At 43.2% G+C, this 15,321-nt stretch overlaps 1 protein-coding gene across 3 annotated transcripts in view; it reads right to left on the reverse strand.

Moving 5' to 3' along the window:
• LOC128303244 (protein kinase C and casein kinase substrate in neurons protein 1) overlaps nucleotides 1–15,321 on the reverse strand; it is a 33,053-nt gene that overhangs the window by 7,639 nt on the left and 10,093 nt on the right. For all 3 annotated transcript variants that reach the window (XM_053040132.1, XM_053040134.1, XM_053040131.1), the window contains exon 3: nucleotides 573–669. The gene's annotated coding sequence lies outside the window, so the exon portion shown is untranslated. The remainder of the gene's footprint in view (nucleotides 1–572; nucleotides 670–15,321) is intronic.

Below are 15,321 nucleotides of genomic sequence, written 5' to 3' on the forward strand. Positions count from 1 at the left end.
CTTGGCATTAGGTTGTGATAGACACTATTGCTGCCGTTGAAGTATCTCTCGTCTATAGACGATCCTCACCACTAGGGAGACCTACACGGTCTAGGGTTTTGGTGACAACCGGGTAGTTGGAGTTGTAGAAGAACCGTTTACCTTTTTTCAAGGTAAATTACCTTTCCTTGCACATCATCGATGTACACGTCGTCCCTAATATCCGGCGTACCGGTTTTATTCGCACCTCATCTCAAAAGCTGTGTGTTCCCTCACACGCCTATTCCTTTCAATTCCGATACAGCCACAGCAGGGAAATGTTGCCAACCGTGATGGTGTAATGGCGTGTTTGCTAGTCCGCCTGTCACTCAAATTCATTCATGCTTTTTTGTCGCTAGTTAGTACGGTACGGCAACAAAAAGATTGATTGTACCTTTTCATTGACGGCCTGTACGGGTTTCGACAATTACGGACATTCCAACATTTACTTATGATATTTTCGAATACGATTAAATCTTTTTCACGAATTGGTTCGTGAATTTGTCGTTTCGCATTTAATCTCCAGAGAATGTTGGTAATTAATTTCCGCTTACCTCATCTGCTCAGTAACAGCATCGTGTCGGACAACTTTAACAGCTTCAGTAAACCTTTCGCCGACTCGTATCTGGCCTTACTGTGCATGGAAATAATCTGGAAAGAAGAGTGAAAAAAACTTATTTTAATAAAACAATAACTTGTTGATCGAACGATGCGCAGTATGAATGTATGAACGAGAATGATGGAATTACGGAGGAAGATATGACTGTGCTTGAGTAACCTGCAGTTGAATATGCAATATGGACATGTTTATTTCTACATTCTACCATCGCTATAATTCAATTCATAGTTCGAACCCATTATCCTCCACTCTGCGCTCTATGTACTCGGGGAACCTAGAACTTAACAGCAACTTCATTTCCATGATGTCTACGAAGTCGTAACATCGAACGTGACGCAAAGCTGCATTGGCCTATAAATTCGCACCATAAAAAGTGATTCAAATTTATTCTCAAAGCCCATACTGCTGGTGGCGTGAAACAATAGATCAATTTTCACACTACCGAATAGCACACTGGGTTCATGACTCATCAATCGTGTAGCGGAGATGGATCTATATTATCAACTTAACTAGCGAAAGGCTGTGAAATAGGGGTGGGGAGACCCCCTAACTGTAGCATAATTTAATAACATGATTCAAATTTATTATATTCAAAACGCTATAAACATAATACAGAAAATATTTTCCTAATATCCCATAAATTACGCTATATTGTACATCACAGCACAGTGATATGAAAGCTAATCCGCACGCCATCGACAATGACCGTTCATATTACACCTGCCCTTAGGTTGGGTGTGTTTTTTATTGTCCTCTCCCTTTGTCTCACTCCGTACAGTGCCGGCTACCCTCTGTAGCAATGGGCATATCGTGGAAGAACTCACGTGTAACTCCGCAGAGACATAGTGATCGGATATAAGTGTCATAAAAAAGCACTACCTTTCGGCAGTGGCCGCTTTCCATCCGAAACGTTCCGCTCCGTTTGCTCGACAACCCGCCGAAAGGGAGAATCAAAGGAAATCAGTTGTTCAAACGACAAAACAAGACTGCTGCACAAAACTGCAACTGTTTGGTGCGCGGAGTTTCAGGGGTTTAATTGGGTGCTCTTTTAAAATAGGTGACTGTCGGCTGTTGGCTGTTAGAGAAAATGAGAAATTATTTTAAAAATGTTTAAACTTATAACATACACTTTACGTGCGTTAGACAAAGTAGTGCAATTTGCAAATCAATATCTTTTAGTTAGAATTTGAAAAGTGTAAGACTGAACTGGATGCACCGGCAAGTTTTCCATGCTATAAACAGACATACATGCCCAGCCATTCTAAAGGTTTCCCTAAAGCTCTGGTAACACTTTTAAAAAGGTATTGCATCGATTGAGTTGCCAACTGTCTGCACTCAATTACGTATGGGGTGTTTCCTTCAATTTAATTATGTCTGCTGGTCGAAGGAACGCAAACTCTGTTCTTAAATGGCAAACAAAAATGGTCCATTCGTTAGAAACAGTAACATAAATATAACACAAGCTACTTTTAAATTGTCAAAAAAAAACAAAACGTCTTATACGGACGCAAATATAAAAACAACCACAGCAAAGCTTACAAAGTGAAGCAACATTGAGGCCTCTCTTCGCCCATATGAAGTGATCATAAAAATGTTCACAGTGGAATGTAAAATCGAAGGCGTACGCTTGTGTCAGATAGCACACATCACCGGCCCGAGTATCCTAAATTTGGCTCGCACACCATTTTAGGAAGACACCCATGAGTCCGCCCATGTCAAAAGTGCGTTTGAGAAGAACCCGTTCGAGCGGCACGACCAGGGCGGGTTAGTTGTCGTATTTTGATCGTATGTGGGAAGAAATTGATTTTTGGTGTTGTAAAGCATATTCATGCGCAGCATTACACCTCGTGAGCTTCGATAACGTGGATTACGCATGAAATTGCATTATCTTAGAAACTCTGAGATAATATTGCCATTTTGGGTTAGAGAATAATTTATTCTCATCAAAGTTCCTGTTGAGAAAAAAAACGTCAAATTTTATCGCACATTGAAGAGATCAGTTTTTTGGGAGCAGTAATCAGAGTTCTATCACTTCGAAAGGGCACCAGCTGGCATGTTTTTTTTCCGATTCACAACACACCGAGGGATAGCATCACACGTACCACACGTACCAAATCCCAACCTCCGGAAACATACGAAAACGACACGCAGACCAATGAGCCCCTGCCGAGCCGCGGTTCTGTGGCACTGGACACCGAAAACAGAAAAAAAGCACCGGACCGCACCCGAACCGACACATCACACTGGTTGGTTCCTTCCTTTTCGTTCAGCCCGTTTCATAACCGGTTCCGGAAAGGGGGATTGATCAACCGGAGCACAACACACGGAACAGGTTGACCGCTGCAACAACGCAGGGCATCATCAGCAGTTCTCGCCGCGTGTGTCCGCGTTGTGTGGCGTCGTGGCAGGCGAATGTGTTCATTTCATCTTCCTCTCTTACGAGGCATTCACACATGCGGCAAAAGCCAGCATCCGCTGTGGAGTTCACGTACATATTTGTCTGAAGATGTGTTCCAGCAGCACCCGTTAGATGCACGGATTTCATGTTAAACGACATTTGAACTGTGGTTCTTATCAAAATTTGTAGGAAGTCGTGAGGATTGTATATTCAATGACATGCTTTTAATTACACAATATCGGTGTCTATCGTCACGCAACAATTTAATAAACTTTTTACCCTCAAGCATGCAGGAGACTAGGCTAATGGAGTTAGTGGCGTCAACAATTACCTTATCGTACCTTTCCTAGGACAACTTCCTAACGCAGGTGAATAATTACACTGAAGATTACACTGATCGCGGTAAATGCTTTGCATCCGCTCGAAAGCTATCAATCATGTGGAAACATTAATTGACCTCCGGTAAATGCTAGGAGTAACCGCGTTTACTGTTAATATATTTAACAAAGCAACGATAGTAAACTACTACTAGACATACATTTCTCCCACCAAAGATTTATTGTTGCGATTATGGGGAAATCGGTTTGAATCTAAGCTTCCAAATCATCCTATCATCTCCATAAGACACCATTTATAGTCAAACGGTAAATTCATTCGGTGCGAGACACAGAAGATGTCATGGTGGGGACCGTTCAACGCATCAGACACACCTTATGCGACACACCAGGCCATTGGGCCCATCATTGAATCAAGCTTTAAGATGGCCCGTTCATTTCTACAAAGATTGTTCCGACCGCCAACGATGTCAGGAATTTGGAATTTCGGAATGGGGCGAACGAAGGGGCTCTTTTGGGATACGTCGATACGTTTCCGAATTTTATCACCAACTCTCACTCCAACGCTTTAGACCATAGGTTAACGAGGAAAATCCCAACCGGGAAGTGGCACAAGGTCCCTCTCCTGCTTATACACTAATCGCGGGACACTTCCTTAGTTACAACTTTGCTAGGAGAAAGTTGCTTCCTTCACCGAACAACATGCTCTGTTCCCACTGCATCCACACCGAGCATCAGCGAAGAATGTCACTCTAAACGTTCACGATACTGTTTGCAAAAATTATTATAATTTACGCATAGATTTGCCTTCAGTTTAGCGACCGTTTAGCGGGACCGGTTCGCTTGACCGACGGCAGTGACCGCACGGTCACCGGCAAAGATAGCATCATCTTTCTTCGACCGACCGAGCCACACCGGCGGACCGCGATCTGAAGTCGATAACCCGTCTCCGATAAAGCGAAAGAAAAAAAAAAACACTTCGCAGCACGAAAGTTGCAGCTGTAAAATCTCTCCTCCATGCACACATACACGCACGACGCGATCGAAGATCACGGGCGAAAGATGGCAAACTTGCCCTCGGAAATTGACGATCCGTGCGATCAACGCCCGCCGCCATCATCTACGACGCGACTCCCTCTCTCTGCCTGATTGAAAGTTCAAACACCAATCCACGATCCTATTCGTTGGTAAATTGGCAGTGCGTGTCTGGGCGAATGAAAGCCTCCTCCTCTCCTTGATACACCTGATCTTCAACTTGATCTTCGATACGTGCCGGTGTACGGAGGAGTACGCAGACGTCCGGTTTCGGGCGCACGTTTTCTGCACGAGCGAACACACGCGGTGGGTTGAAGTTTATTTCTCCTCTTAGATCTTTTCACCTTAACCTTGACGGACGTGATCGTGGAGTGTGTTTTTCTTTTCATTCACTGAATTCGTGTTGTTTATGGAGGAGATCTCTAAAACACAAGATATTGCATTGTCTTCCCTGTAATGATGCGGCATCAAGAATAAATTTCACGGTGTATTATTACCTTTATGCTTGTCTATACCCCTACCTATCGAAATGATAACAAAACGCAAGACACATGTGCAAACACATCTCGAGTGCAGTTATTGCACACGTGCGCCTATCACTGTAGCGCCACTAAGGTTACTCTGTGTAACCGCATGCAGTAACTAAAGAGATCCATCTACAAGACGAACATTTGTAAGTATCAACGTATCTGTTTATTTAACAACCCTCCAACTAATACAGGGCACAGCCAAGAATGAGATTCCTTTTTCTTTAGGCGCTTCATTAAGAAGACGCTACCATCGCGCTACATTCCATCCTCTTTATATCCGTTACAAAAAATACATCCCAAATAAAATAACAGTAATTACTCGACGGGACGCCATGAAAGGCTTGGAGCAAATTTGCTGCTTTAATTCGTCACAAAGTGTACGCACGCCGGACACAACCCTCCCTTACTTGCCATTACCCCGGTTCAACCAAACCAAAGCCCCTTTTATTCACCAAAATCGCCTCGGGGCATTTCGGTCACTTTCTGGACAGTTTCCAAGAGCATTCCCATCGCGGGAGAAAATGAGCTCAGTTCCCGCAGGACAAGGAATCATTTGTTTCGCCACACTGCCACAGCTCCACCGGCAGAAGGATTTTGTTGGTCGGATACTTTTTTACGGCAGGCAATCGCGGCTAAAGTTGGAACAGACCTGCCCTGCGCTACATCCTTTCGCCGTTCGCGCTATATGTCCAGACGGTGTAACAATTTTATTTTTATGTTTCATTCACACAAATCAGCATTTCACAGCGGGAAGCTATTTAAAAAAAAAACCGTGCAACGAAAGGGTCTGAGCCGTGTCTGACAACTTTGCACCAACATCTCATGTACGGCGGCGGGGTCTGTGCACAATGTCTGTACGAAAACTTCAGACATCCCTATAAACCAGGGTTTGCCCTTAAAAAGCACAATGAAAAGAGCGAGCGCTATTTTTCGGACGTCTCGGTGTTTCTTTTATCGATGGTTTATTACATTTTTCAGAGCCTTAGATGAACATAGTTAAGTGCAGCTTCCCAAAGATGTTGTATTCCAGCGCATTAAATCTTGAAATATCTTTCTGCTCCAATTAAAATCAACCATTCCAAGAATAAAACTCACATAATAACAAATTACTACACAAGAAACGATGAATATTCCACTCTTATCCAATGTGAAAAGACTGTTTCATTTATATTTTGACAAAGATTCGTTAAAATTCTTAATGGCGCCAGCATCCTCACAATAATCGTCCAACCGCTCTACATTGGTCCACAGTGTCTGCGGCGAGATTAACAGCAAGAAGCACGCAGGAATTGGGCGTGAAAACCGCAAATCTTCGGCATTCCTTGATATCAAATTCCATATCCATGTAGAAAGAACGAGAGAATTGAATAATTATGCGCCTTTTCACAGTTTCTCTCCATTGCCGTGTACGCTGCTAAACACAGAACAAGCATGGAGAAAAACAACATTCCCCTTTTGGCATGAGAATGACACAAAAAAAAAGTTAATCTGATGTGGAATGTATCCATGTAGAATGTAACGATTGTTATAGGACGGGCCCTTTCATAGAAACTTTGGTTCGTTTCCGAGTGACCCAATTCTTAGAGCTGCACATAAAACACTCCATTCGTCCAACTCTTGCGTACGTTTCTCATGTAGAATATCAAAACAGAAATCTATCCGATACGCACCATCAACCGATACCGGAAGAGGAACTCAAATAAAGGCAGACACAGCACACTATCCGTGGAGGTTATTGATTTACACTCACACATCACGGAGGTGACTGATATTTCATTATTATTGCGCCATTTTCACATTCCACATGATGACTGTTGTAGTGTTCTGTTGGAAGTTTCGCCAACGAAGGTCTATCAAAGGCGGAAATGCAATTCACGGTTTCGTGCGTTGTTGTGTTGTTGCTGTGTACGTTTTCCACCCTTCCCAAACAATTGCCGACATGAAGAGCTCCAGCCTGCCCGGGTGGGGTAGTCTGTTATGGTTTGGAAACAGACGCAAACCGTGTAGAACTTTTCGTCGAGGGTGAACTGTTTACCACAGCACTGTTTGGGTTTTTGTTATGCAAAAACGGCACAAATTCGGTCAAAGTATGTGGAGTAAAAACGACTTGGCCTGGCGCTGTACAGTGTGGACGATATACATAACCACTTAGTGAAAATCACTCCCACTTTATTCTATGCAATGCGATCGCTGTATCGCGATCGCCATAAAAATCCAAAATCCGTGGAAGTTTGCTCTAAAAATAACAGCTAAATACCTTCTACATCACGTCATTTTTGTTTGATTGCGTACCTATGTTGCTTGCACGTGGTTTAAGAGCAGGCGATGAAGGCGTTACAGACGCGTCATACTTTATCAATAGGCTGATAAGGCCAACAATTGGGTGTTAGGATTCGCCTCCAATGCCCAACGTTAGATACAGCGATCAAAGGGAAGTGTCGTATCAATCAGCGTCAACGATAAACTTTATGTCGTGCACTGCGTCGTGTTCTGGCGATATACACACACACACTTCGTGTCAGTATGTCTTTGAGAAATTGTGTAATCGGGATAGCCCAAAAAGCAAAAACGTATGCTGCAAAACAATCTAAAACACTAACCATTTATCTATTTATTGAGCACGATAAACAAATACAAAAGTCCCCGAACACTCTACGTTTTATAGTTGTACGATAGTTGCCGAGTTGGAGAACGCCCCGTTGTATACTTCTATTCGGTTCGATCGCGCACAAGCCAAATCATTGGGACAGGAAATAGCAATTAATAGGCAACTCTATCGCACACGACATCGGACACGGGAGAAGAAACAACAGCAAGCGTTAAAGGGATGGAACAGATATCGCAACACAGCAAAACCCTACCACCATTGTGCGCGGCCTTTTACCGGTGGCGATAAGATTGAGGGCAGCCTGAGTGCCACGGTCAGTTGCAATAGTCATTCCGTGCGGTTAAATGTTGCAAAACGAAATGACAAACATTTATAAATCCATCCACCGTGGCGGCTTAGTACCGTGCGCTAGCGTGCTTTGCGAAGATAACAAAAACAAGTTGCATCCTCGCGCTTACGATCACCCGGGGACTGTGGATGGTAAGTGATTGCTCGGCAACGTGTGCTAGCTAAACGATTACCTCATCAACGATCATCACTCAAAGCGATGGATATCATCAACATCAGCACCTACACATCAACTTTATCGTGCACAACTAATCTTATCATTTAGCGATGGTTGGACAGGTGGCGAAGGCCTTGATTGGTGAAGTTGTGTTTCTTGAATACAAATTTCTATTGATTATACCAAAAAATTACAGTAACATACACAAAACCACAGGTATAGCTGTAGCGGAAGATGTATTAGATACTAGTCCTACTGCTGGAGAAAAACAGCTTAAAGCGAGACTCGTCTTTCCGAAATCGGTCTAATACAAGGTGGTATATAGAGTCTCATTTGGATCTGGAAGGTCAAAAGGACTTTCAAAGAAGTTTCAGCTCTATTTTTTTGGAAAGAAAAATAATTCATTTTGATGAAAAAGATCCAGAATTTGCGAGAACTCGGCATTTATCTTAATTTAATTTTCCTCCTAATATCTAAGCTAAATATCCTCATAAACGCAGCTTTGAATAAAGACAAACTATTTCCAGTTGGTTACGATCTCGTCTCGTTGACACAGCCAAATACCTTCTTTCGTCTCCGAGTGACGCGAGTTTCACACACCCTGGGCGTTACGGGTTGTTGGTTGCAACCATCACCAAACTGTTGACAGTTTCTCTTACCTGAAAATGAAATAGAAAAAAACCATACAAATAAAAGTTTAGAGCCTACAAGCGTCTTCATAGGAAGAAAAACAAGCATGCAATTTTCCACACCATTAACCACGCAACATATAAGCTTTCGCGCTTTTCCGATCTGATATTGCGGATTAACATTTGCGGCTGATGAAATGTCCTACTTCTTTCCTTCTGATCAGTCTGCCATGAAGGAAACTGAACCACTGTTGATGGCTAAAAGCGGCAAACAATCATGGTCAAAGAGACGCGAATTCGATCAACCCAAATCCGTAGCTGTGTTGAAGCGTGTGTTTACAAGATGCACCTTTTCCCGTGCACCATCATCCTTTTCTCGCGTTGCCTTGCCGGTCGATACACAATTTACCATCGAAACCTACGAAAGTGAACGAAAAAGCTCTTAAAAAGCGAAAACTATTTCTCCGGCGGAACTTTCCTCATCATGCAGCTCATCTTTTTTTAACCAATTTCCTTTGCAAATATTCCAACAGCCAATGTTTGGAAGGCTCAACGGTTAAAGCAAGATAAAAAACCAACAAAAATAAATAAAAAACAAACACACACACATATATTGAAAAATACAGCTGATCTTGGCCTACAGATACGTACGATAGTGGTGTTCGCTGTGTTTGTACAGAAACATATCGGCATCGTGATATAATTATCCGACAACGAGCAGATCATCATCATCATTATCCGCTACCGATTTTCATTCCTTTTTGGCAAACATTTTCAACCGCCGGTAGTCTTTTCAACCCGCTCTACACACCGCTGATAGATTCATCCGATCGAGCTATTTAAGACCATCATCGATCTTTCTTTGCACTTTTACTTCACCGCCCCCCGGCCAGATGGGGGTGTGTGAAGATAAAAAGAAAATCAAAACCTAACGGGGATAGGCACAGACATGGGAGGGAAGTGGAAAAGTAATTCCATCCGACCACACACACACACCCATGGTGTGGTCCGGGGCATCCCAGAAGGTGGAGGGGTGTGTATGTGCAACAAAACAAATAATAATTTCGAAATCGAAAGTAACAAGGTATGCGCCGGTGCTCTCGAAGATCAGCTGAGTCGGGAGTGCTGCCTCGTGGGAGTAAGCAATCGAAACAGGTGGTAGCAAGCAAAGGGAAGCACAGAGAAAGAAGCAAAAATACGTCAAAAATGTTCAGCAGCTAGGTTATGCTGCTGGGTGGGTTCAACGAACACAGCGCGCATGGAAGCGGGCGTGCCCAAATAAAAAGTCACTGTACGGACACACTTTCCGTTAATCGCCAGGCGCAGTAGTATAGATGCACTTTTCCTTTCGATTAATACAATTTTCCAGCACTTCGGCAAGATTCGTTTTTCTTGTGTGGTTTGATCGGTTGATTACTGCCCAACCAATCGATCATTATTCTATTACTGTAGAAAAACATTCGGTGAAGCTTTTTTGCAATTCTGTAATAAAGTCAATTCTATTTACTCAAACTACTCTAACTTTCTTGAATCTTAATGAATCTAAAAACCAATTGAACTCTGAAATCTGTAATCTGGATCTCTATTCTGAATCCTCAATTTTTGGAAATTTTGGTAGATTCATTTAAGAATCACGACTTTACGCATTTTTATAATGATTTTAACTGCAGAAATGGAGACTTCAGAAGAACTGCATATGGAACTTATATAGTCCCAGTACTCACATATACCTCAGAGACTTAAACTTTGTTCAAAACTTACGAAACTCTCTTCGAGTCGCGTTCCTTACTCGCCAGGATCCGGTTGGTTAGTGACGTAATGAGACTAACACCAGACAACCCACTCCGTGAAGTTCTGTTAAGACAGAGGAGGCATGGTAGGCCCAAATTGATATAGAGTGATGGCGTTAATGCGTCCGCCAGATAGGTCGAGTTGATGAATCGGCAGACGACAAAGCTCGACCGTGAACGAGTAGAAGGGCTTCTGCAGCAAGCCAAGATCGCGATGCGATTGTAACGTCGGATAAGTAAATAAATAACTGCAGAAATAAGAATTTTTGTACTGAGAAAACTTAACTTAAGTGCAACTGATATTCACGTATGAATCTTTCGAAATTTACAAATATTTCAAGAGTCGACTGATGATATAAATGACTCCTTCCAAGTTTTCGTATGAATGACTCCGTGCAAAACATTCACTACAAGCACAAGCATATCTTCTTCATTCCCCATTGCAAATCATTTGAATTTATTCCGCACACATTCTCCAGTTGAAAACCCTGGGGACACCGGATGTGTGCCCATACGCAGACACCAAAACTTCAACTTTGCACTTGCTGCCTCTCTCGCTACCCTAATCGGCCATCGTCGAGTTCATCAATGCTTGTCATCATCATTTGCGCCATCGTCACACCGAGCGCGCACCCGGCAAGACGCAAAACGAGTAAAGAAATGGCATCCCTCGCACGCCATTAACCTTCAGGGCTGGCAACAAACACATCGTCACTGTCACGATGATGCGCTTCGACGCGTTCAGAGGGTGGTAGGCAGTTCTTTTTGCAAAGCTGAAAGTCTTAAGCTTAAAAACTTCAAAACGTCCGCTATACACACCTTGAAAATTTGCAACTTCTTGCAGGGTAATGCAATCAGATAAGCTCATCGGTGAATTTCACATCATTTACAGGTGGTTCACGCATAGCAATTTATGCAGAATCGAGAAACAAAACTTCCAACTATTCGGAGCATTCGGTTCGTGGGTGATGATATCACCAGCGTCTTTGTTGGCTCACGATCCAAACAAAACTCCACCAAAAGTAGACACACACACATACACGCTCACAAAATATCATGTGGGTTAATTAAATATTAATGACTAAAACGTGTTTGTGGTTGTTTTATTCATCCACCCGAGTCAACGGATCAAGAACACAGTCAAACGACAGTTTCTTTTTGTGATAATGGTTTGTGGAACTCCTTAAAAAAATATAAGCACTTGTACCGAACAAGAATTATGGCTCTGAGCAGTGAAAAAACTGGATTAGCCAAGACATAACACGAACTGTCTGCGCATGGACATCGAGCGCATATTATGTCAACCATCGGCGCAATTCCAGATCAACCGTTCCGAATGCAACTTGAAAATCGTGTACCAAAATCGCATAAAAATCGCACTCGTGCCTTCTCTCACTCGCTTTCCTTAGGGAGAAAAGCGCCTTGCGGCCACAGAGCTCCATAATAATGATTTGGTTGATTGATTTAGCTTGCAGCCCACGTATCGGGCTGCCTGCTTGCTTCGATGCTCGAAATAGATCACAAAGGCGGACAGGGGTTTGGTGGGTTGGTTGGTTAAGGTGCCGGAAGATGCGGGGGTACTCCAGAGCGCACGTGTCGTTTTGCCGGGTCTGCGTTATGTATTCGCTCCGTAATCGATAACCAACCAACCATACCATGCGTAATCGCGCTGTGCGTAATGTCTCTGCGACGTAGCGGCATTGCATACAAATAGACAAGCCCCCTCATCAATTCCGAATCGTCTGTATGCGCCAGGAAAAAGGTAAAACAATGCCTCACCCCTCTCATCACGGGACATTCCATTGGCCGTTTTGATTTTAATATTGCAATTTAATTACTCAATCCTGTCACTTCGCCCATGCAACTTCGAAATGCACCACGCGTGTGTCATTGCACTGTGATTTGCAAATTTGTCTAGCCCTCATCTAGTGGAGCGTAATTGAAATTGGCCGCAACGCAAACAACCTCTCTAGGGGAGTCCCACTCTTCCTTCCTTCCTGCCACCGGAGAGCTGCGCTAGTTGGCAGAAAGTCAAAAACTTTCGATTTTCGAAATTGCTTCCAAATCTCATTCCGATTCCGACCCCTCGCTCTCTCCAGTCAATCCGGAAGCGGGGTTCGCTGTGTTCGGGAAGTTCCCAGACTTTATGCAGCCAAAATGCGCTGATGCTGCCAACGATTTCTTTTGCTGACTGGGCTGGTTGTTGGGACCGTCGATCTCGATCAGCTGTCTTTCGAATGGCGCACCTGTTGGACTAAACATATGCCACACACTATATCTCGGATGTATCTGCAAACTCTATCGCAAGATCTACCTCCACAGCAACATATTTTCACATCTGGAATGTGACTGGTGCAACTAGCGCTGAAAGATTAGCAATTGAAAGCGATTAGAAAATTCGTTTGGCAATTTGCACGCAAATTTAGTCCTGCCAATCGGTATCAGAGGTTCCGTTTGCCTTCGCTCGGCTAAACTATTATACGAGGGGTGCACCGCAAAAAAAAGACATTAAAAGATTGGAATGAAAGTGAGCAAACGTGTATAAATTATTCCACAACACGTTATTTGCAGCAACCGCGACACAGCTTTTGTATGTGTGTGCGTGGATCCCGGTGAAAGAAAAATGTTCCAGTTTAATAAATAAATTCACCAAACCGGTACGAATGCCGTCAGGTTCCCTGCATCTCACGTATGTTCCCGAAAACATTGATTGCATCGAACGCCACCAAAAACCAGCTCCCGTTTTCGTTTGACGATCAGGAGGATCGTCACCGGTCGAGGTTGTGACAGTTGAGCACTAAAAATTCCACCAAAAAGGGAATGCAAAAGCAAAAGCAAAAGCAAAAAACTTCGTTCGATGAAAGTGAAATGTTTTGGAAGTTTCACTCTCACTTTATCGCAAAACTGGAACTTCAATAAACAGCACGAAATAAATAAAAGAGAGCTTTGTTACACACACTCACTTGATAGAAAAAAAAAAAACAAATGAGCTAAAGGAATTGCCAAGAGTCCCAGTCTATGTGGACGATCTAGAAGGATTTTAGGGGTTGGGTAATCCGGTATCATTCTCATGACGTGACCAAGCCCACCGCAGTCTGGTAAGTCTCTTTCGTCAGATATTCTACCCATTTTTGTTCAGACACTCGATAGATTGCTTGCTTAGTATCGGTTCGAGACCATAATAAATATTAGTGCTAAAATATGTTCAAATCAATAAACATGATTCGAGAGATAACACTCATCCACGTAATGTATTGGTCCCGGACAACTTTTCGCAAAAACGCTGGAAACTTTCTTGTACACCCAATAACATTGGAGGAAATACGCGGAAGTTCCCAGAAAATTTGCAATCAACATTAATCCACCACAATAATGATTGTGGCAGCTGTAGTCGACGTGTTATCAACTACACATGGGAGGTCACTCACTTCGCACACACATCTGTGTGGTTCGCAAATCTGCTGAGACGGAATGGATATTGTATCACGCGTACGCAGGAGTCTACTTACGCAAACGGTTCTCAGTTGGGACATCACACGCTTGACCCAGTTGAGCTTATTTAAATCAATTACTTCCCCGGGTGTGTAATACACACGGCCAGCTACAGTCAGTCCCACCGCAATAACAGTGGGAATTTTATTGTATTTTGATAACACAGACATACCCCAGACCTGTGTCACTGCGCAACATTAATCATCTCTTGATTGAATTGGATCAGCAAAAGCAAAGAAGGGGTGAAAGCTGTTATTAATTTCCATTTAGCGCCATTTTAAAATATGCAGCCTGTCTGTGACTACCTTATTTCCACACATCACCTTGAACCTGTGGCACTGTTGTTTACATTACTGCTAACGAGAATCTACTTTGAAATATTCATTAACAGCACCATCCTCACAGAGGCAACGGCAGCAGAAAGTACACCCGGTCATGTAAATTCATTACACACCAAAAGTTGATCCTTTGCAACAAACAAACCCAAGATGGTGCAAAGCGGGCAGAGGGGGACCACCGTTCGGACCTAATTCGTAAAAGCATCTCAACGCGGTAGGATTTATTCCGTGCGTCTGTTCATTTGCTGGTGTTCATATGCACACGCTAACATCTGGCACGCACACGCAGCACTCACGCATTTTTTGTTGTGGTTTAGAGCCCTGGAAACGGCATAAATCTTCATAATTGTATCATTAATGGCACAACAAGTGTGGGCAAGGGCTGGACCCGCTAGTAGACGATCTAATAATGATGATTTGTGTGTCTTGCTAAACTTTAGCACTATATTTCGATCTGTTTTTTTTTTTGCTCTTCGCTGGACACACAAACTTAGGCTCTTTTGACTTTACTAACGAAACGTGCTTATTTGTGTTCAATCGCTCCCTTTCCCCTGAAGGGAGCGATTTTCCCAGGCAGCGAACATTTAATTAAAATGGCATACAAAATGGAGATAAACTAACCTCACCCCACCCCTCTCTCGGGTAGAGACAGAGGAAAACGCAACTGAGATTTACCCAACCCATTGATTACTCACTCACCAGCGCAACTGTAACTATGGCAGTAGCAACACAACATCAGCAATACTTGGCTGGCTCGTCGCCCACCGGATGAAGAAAAGTGAATTTTCCATTTTTTCCCACATTATCGCGAGCTCCGATTCGTATGCTGATACATTCTACCCACAAACACATTTAAAAACAAACGTACGGAGCAGCTAGGTGTCTACACTTCCCGGTGATTGCTTCCACAGTTGGTGGAGATTGCCAGACGTATCCACATTGCAAGCGCGGTAAAAGGGGAACTTTGTTGAGCAAGGTGTTGAGAGCAGCCGCTAGTATCACACCGGGGTGTGTTTCAACGACT

The sequence above is a fragment of the Anopheles moucheti genome, chromosome 3 (genome assembly GCF_943734755.1).
Source record: "Anopheles moucheti chromosome 3, idAnoMoucSN_F20_07, whole genome shotgun sequence".
NCBI lineage: Eukaryota > Metazoa > Arthropoda > Insecta > Diptera > Culicidae > Anopheles > Anopheles moucheti.